Here is a 6,986-nt window from a genome sequence, read left to right as displayed (position 1 = left end):
GTTAGAGATACATTACTATAACTAAGTTAAAACAATAATAATAATAGTAAGTCACTTGACTACGATAAATACATAGTCATAAAAAAAAACATGTAAAATATAAAATGCAGAAGTTACAAAAAAAGAAACTAGTTAAAATTAAGTGTTAATATTAAGATTAAACATAGATACATACATGTGAGACTATTAGTTTAGGTTGGGTTTATGACTGCTCAGCGAGTATACGTCATCAAGCCCCCGTTTATCACACAAGTTTCATATTCCTCTAGTGAGTAGAAAGCGTTGTCCGTCAAGAAGAGTTTAATAGTGAATTTAAACGTATACATGGTTGCATTTTTTAACTTATCTGGTAGCACATTATAGAGTTTGTAGTTGAGTGAGTTTTTGGAAGATTCAGCAAGTCTATATCTGGGTACTCTGATTTTATTGGCCCCGCGGGTATTGTGTTCGTGGACAGCGAATTGCAGAGTTAAATTCGGCAGGTTCTTATGTATTTCCAGTAGTGTGCTCAAAATAAAGAGAGATGGAAGGGTCATAATTTTCAGTGCTTTATAAAGTGGTCTGCATGTATCACGATAATTAGCGTTGGAGAGAATTCTTACAGCCTTTTTTTGTAGTATGAATATTTTTGGTGCCGCTGTTGAGTTTCCCCAAAGTAGTAAACCGTAATTAAGGTGGGTTTGAAAGAGGGAAAAATAGACGGTTCTTAGGGTGTATGAGTTTGTTACGGGCCTCAGTTGGCGGATTATGAAGAGTGAGCTGGACAATTTTAGGCTTAGTTGACTGACATGGTTTGACCAGGTGAGTTTATCATCCAGAACAAGGCCAAGCAGTCTTACATTTCTGCGGCCCATTTCTTCAATTACAACCTTAGCGAAAATTATTGAAAAATTAGTGAATAAACGATTGAATGATTTCTTAAATTTGCATGATATCATGAGTAATAACTAATTTGGGTTCCAGAAGGAAAGTGATGCAATATTCTCTTTCCTTTATAAACTTTATTCAGAAAATAAACGCTGGTGAAGTAGCTGCCGCAATTTTCTGTGACCTTTCGAAGGCCTTTGAATTGTGTTAATCATGAATAATTACTCAAAAAAGTTCACCAGTATGGCTGCAGAGGGGTGATGTACAATTGGTTTGAATCGTACCTCTCAGGCCGAAGTCAAATAGTAAGAACATCGGAACTCTCAGAAAGCAGGGCAATCACATATGGTGTGCCACAGGGTTCTGTGTTGGGTCCAGTTCTGTTTTTGTTGTATATTAATGATTTGACTATGATAAATATATCTGGCAGCTTTACTCTATTCGCGGATGATACAACAATAATTGTGGAAGGAAAAAACCCAGCAGAGCTACATAAAAAGATATCATCTGATTTAGAAAAGGTGAAAAATTGGTATGATGCTAATTTATTATCCTTGGATATCTCCAAAATAAATATAATAACATTTAAATGTCTGCTAAATGAACTGCCAATAGACAATGATATCTTGGAAAACAAATTGAACACAAAATTTCTTGGTGTCTATATTGATAATAGGCTCAAATTTGATGAACATGTCAGACAGCTCAAAAGTAAAATCTCCTCCGGATGTTATGCAGTGAAGGTGGTTTCTAACAAGCTGAATTTTCACACAGCAAAAACGGTTTATTACGCTTTAATTGAATCCCAAATAAGATATGGAATACCATTTTGGGGAACATGCAGTGCAACCCTTCTCTCATCTGTGTTGATATTACAGAAAAGAGCAGTAAGGTGTCTCTGTAAAGTCAAACCTAGGGAATCATACAGAAATTATTTTGCTGCCATTAAGATTTTAACCGTCGTTGCACTGTTCATTTTTGAAACTGAATGTTTCGTGCACAAACATAAAACGGAGTTTAATATTGAACTTCCTATACCTAACTCAACATTAATCGAGGATTCCATTTTTTATAATGGTGGAAAATTATTCAATAACTTACCAGTAGATATAAGGTCTCCAAATCTGACTAACGTATAATTCAAGAAAGCAGTTAAAAATTTGCTAGCTGATAGACCCTAGTATAGCTTGCAAGAGTATTTTAATGAATCATTTTAAAACGTCTATTCCATTTTATATTTATTTTTATTGTATTTGTACCCGTTTTATTCAAAACTTTATTAATGGCCAGCTTTTAACTATACACCATTAGTTATGCTTATATTTATATCTACAAATCTTGCCGATGGAATACAAAATCTTCTGACAATAAAGTATATTTTGATTGATTGAAACCATGTCCAAAGACTGTATTGAGGATAAATACTTACTAGAAAATAGATATTTCGAAATATCATCTCTCCCAACTACCTATACTACAGGTTCTGATAAATGGCTGCTAGAAAACAACTACTTCCCCGGATGATACCACGCTGGATATTGAATATAGAAGAAATAAACATTTTCTTTTTACAAACAACGCACAAGAAAAAATTTAAACCCCATCATCGTGAAGATACTGGGAAATGAAATTAAAATTGAAAACTATACAAAATTTTTAGGAGTCTATATTTATGAACATTTTCATTGGCATACATACATAAATAATCTAGAAAAAAACTTAGGTAATGAAACAGTTTATAGTATTGAAGTTGTGAGCAAATATTCAAATTTCATTCATTTAGCTAGTTTTGAAGCCTCAGATTTGGCATAATATTTTGGGGACTGATATGAACATAGTTGAAATATTCAAAATTCAGAAAAGAGTCATTAGAAGTATTTTTTAATTAAAATACAGGCAAACTTGCCGTGGCAGCTTTAGAAAAAACAGCATTTTGACAACATTAGGTTTCTATACGAAGTGTGTTCCAAAAATTAGGTGAATTTTTATTTTTCTCAAAAAATATTTATTCATCAACTTATATTTTATCCTCTTCAAAGTAGTCTCCCTCAGATATAATACACTTGTGATAGTTTTCCAATCCTCGACTCAGTTGTGACATGCAATTTTCGGTATGTTCTTGAACTCTCTCAGTGATTCGTTTTTTATTTCCTCAATTATTGTAAAACGCCGTCCTTTCTTGGGTCAATTCAATCTTGGGAACAGAAAAAGTCGCAGGGGGACAAATCTGGTGAATACAGTGGCTGAGGAATGATTAAGGTTCTGTTTTTGGCCAAAAAATTACGAACAAGCAATGATGAGTGAGCAGGTGCATTATCGTGATACAAAACCCATGAATTCAAGATAATACTCCTTTTTGACCGTACGTCAATGTGGCAAAAACTTTTGATGCTCTACGCCATGGTAATCAAAGAAAACAATGAGCAAAACCTTCACATTTGATCGACCTTTTTTTTTTTTTTGGTCTTGCCTCTCTTGGGTTCTTCCATTGGGACAAATAAACTTTAGTTTCGATATCATAACCATATACCCATGATTCGTCATCAATTATGATCCATTTAAGTAAATCTGGATCGTCGTTGACATCATTCAACAATTCCTAAGCGATGCCCATTCGACGTTTTTTTTTTCAAAATTCAGCAATTATGTACCGAACTTCGCTGCCACACGCTTCATGCCAAACGTTTCCGAAAAAATTGCACGTCATCAATCATGTTGATGAGTTGGGGCGTCTAGGGTGAGCGTCGTTATTCACATCTTCTCGAATTTATGAATGTATGAATTAACTTTTGAATAAATTGAAGTTCAAAGTGGAAAGTGAGAATTATGACTATCCTACTGGCAGTAATGATATAATTTATCCAACACACAGATTAGTATCTATGACAAAAAGACATCCGTCTTATGCGGCAATTATACAATTACCCAACATAATCAAATGCTTAAGCAGTTTCACCAAATTCAAAAAATACATTAAAAAAAAATAAATAGGGAATCATATTAACTTTTTATTTTATATGTTTTGTAACGTGTAAAGTATTTGTATAAAATAGAGACTATTATTACACTTGCGAAAATACTGGATATCAAAGTAATCTTTTTGAACTATGTCATGATGTCGTGGAGCAGGAAAGGTTCTCTTCTCTTGATCACTGCCGGCTGCTGCTGACGCAATTTAGGTACATTTTGTCGATTTCCTCACAATAAAACTCTCCTGTGATGGTTTGACCTGGTTGCAGAAAGTTATAGTGAATAACACCAGTCGATGACCCCATACAGTAACTTTGGACTTCTTTGTTGAGTTTTTGCCTTTGAGAAGTGCCTGGGTAGCTCATCGATGTCTAACCTCTGTCTTAAACGTCTTCTGTTGTAGAGGAGCCACTTGTCATCACACGTGACAGCCCGATGCAAAAAAGGATCGTTTTGGTTGCGCAAAAGCAAAGAAAAACAAACCCCGAAACGTGACAATTTCTGTCGATCTTTCAAATCGTGGGTCACCCAGTTTTTGAGCTTTTTGACCTTTCCAATACGTTTTGAACCATCAAAAACCGCATGGAAGTTGACGTCCAGTTCTTCCGCCACCCCAAGCACCGTTTATGATGGGTCAGTCTCCACTAAAGTCCTCAAGTCTTCGTCCTGTATTATTGTAGGTCGACCATTTTGGGGCTCATCTACGAGACAAAAATCTCTGGAACACACTTTCGCAAATCAACGTTTAACAGTGCGTTCATTAACACTATCATTGCCAAATGCATGGTTAACTTTTCGGGTTGCATCGGCAACGCTTTGGTCCAATTTAAATTTGTAGATGAAACATTGGCCGAAAATCGGTTAACGGTAATATGTTAACCGTTAATGTCGTTAACCGTTAATATAATACATTGTGTCGACAAAGGGTGTCCTGTTTATAAATGCATACAACGTTAAAAGTATATAAAATGTTGTTTTTTTAAGACTATATACTGTTCACAAAAATACAGTGAAGATTAAAAATAATAGACCAAAAAAAAAAACAAAAAATATCAAAGATAAGAAAAAATGTACAAATATATTGTAGTAATAAGCTAAAAAGAGGTGAAAAATTGAAATCTGAAAAAAAATGAAGAGCATCAATGTATAGAGTATCGATCAGTATATACCACGACTCGGTAAGGAACAGAAACAAAATTGGCCCTGAAACAGAACCCTGGGAGACACGCACAGAGAAAGTTCGATTAATCCGTTTTTCAATATATTCACATATCATTCTCCGGACAATAACAAACTTCTGAATCAATTGTTAGCAACTCCATGAATGCCATATGAACAGAATTTTGACTGAAGAATATCATGTATGCAGTTGATTGCTGCTGAGATCTCAAAATATCCCAACAGGGCACTCGCCCAACTCAATGAAGATGAAATTTGTTCATGAAATGAAAAAAGTGTACTTTGAGACAAACACGTTCAGTCAAGGGAAGAAAAAAGTCATGAAATATGTATTAAACACGACACAGGGTAAAATATCCCGATGATGACAGAGTTTACTCCGCTTACACACGAAGCATCGATTCACATTCACTTTCCGGCCACTTGGGTCAATTTCAATGTGGTAACTACAACCCAATTAATCTAAGCAGATGACAGCATCTCTGGAGACCCTGATTATTCACCTCAACAATAATGGATTCTACACAATTGCATATGCAGATGACATAGTTATCTTGCACACCGGCAATTTGTGCAAATGTATGCGATAGAGTGCAGGATGGGCTCAAATTAATAGAAACATGGTGAAAGGAACATTCACTGTCGATCAATCCCAAGAAGACTGATATGGTTTATCGAGCTTAAAACCTCCCGAAATCTTCAAAAGCAAACTAAACTTCTCTGAAGAGGTGAAATACCTTGGTACTACCCTCGACAGGAAGCTAACATGGAACTCAGCTATAAAGCAAAAAGAGCATATGTGGCTTATGAGCAATGTCGGAGGACAGTGGGACGCGTATGGGGTCTTTCACCCCGTGTGGTCGCCTGGATCTACACTGCAATAATGAGACCTATGTTAACGTATGGAGCCATTGCATGGGGACCGAAAGTTCTACAAGCCACGGCCATCCAAAAATTATATCAAATACAGCGATTGGCTTGTTTAATCATTGCAGAGCCATGAGAACAACACCAACCGCGGCAATGGAATTAATTACTGGTCTGACCCCTCTGGACCTGTACGTTAAGGAGCTGGCGTTAATGGACATGTTACGGTTGCGCACGGCTGGTGTAAACCTCGAAGTAGGAATGGGTCAATTGAGGAAGAGCCTATAACGAGAAGCGCTTACTGCGCAACCTCTGCTGCAGGCAGCCAGTGATGCAATTGAACCCAGGATTGTGTTTTAATAAACCCTACAAAATACAAATGAAACAGAACACGAAGTCAGATGCTACAAATACAATACGCATACATACAGACGGCTCAAAAACCAAAGAAGGGTCAGGATGCGCAGTGTACTCCATACTCCAGGTCACTCCTAAGAGGATTGAGTGGGGGATGGGAAAAAATACCAGCGTGGTTCAAACAGAATTGGCTGATATCTCAATCGCCGCAAAAGATTCAACCAGGCAAGGAATTTCTAGTAAAAACATAACAATCTTCACTGATAGTAGAAAAGCCCTATTAGCTTTGAACAGACGTGTTACCTCAGGGATGGTACTAGAGTGCCACCAAGATTTAGGCAAAGCCTCGGTAGATAATAACATTATCCTCTGAGGTGGGCTAAAGGGCAGGGCAGGAATAAAGGTAATCGCATTGCCAACTCTTTAGCCAAGGAAGCGGCTGGACTAGGAATTTTAGTACCTAGTGACACCTACGGCCTGATGACTTCGACAATTGCGGAACTAGCCAAACGTCACACCCATGCTCATTCCATAAAGAGATGGGATGGAATCAAAAGAGGCAATCTTGCCAGGATCACCTTGGGCGACCCTGGGAAGCTGGCGCCGAAGAAATATCTGGCGATGACCAGTAGATTTTCTGACTGGTCACTGTCACTGGGGCTAGTGGACACCATCCATGCAGTTTCCGAAGTTATCGTCAATAAAAGAGTGTGTGTTCGACGAGTCTTGGCCTACACCTGCCGATA

This window comes from Leptinotarsa decemlineata, unplaced genomic scaffold (assembly GCF_025532065.1).
Source record: "Leptinotarsa decemlineata unplaced genomic scaffold, Ldec_3_MD MMD2_tig00000008_RagTag_RagTag, whole genome shotgun sequence".
Lineage (NCBI taxonomy): Eukaryota > Metazoa > Arthropoda > Insecta > Coleoptera > Chrysomelidae > Leptinotarsa > Leptinotarsa decemlineata.
Note: the sequence above shows the minus strand (reverse complement) of the source record.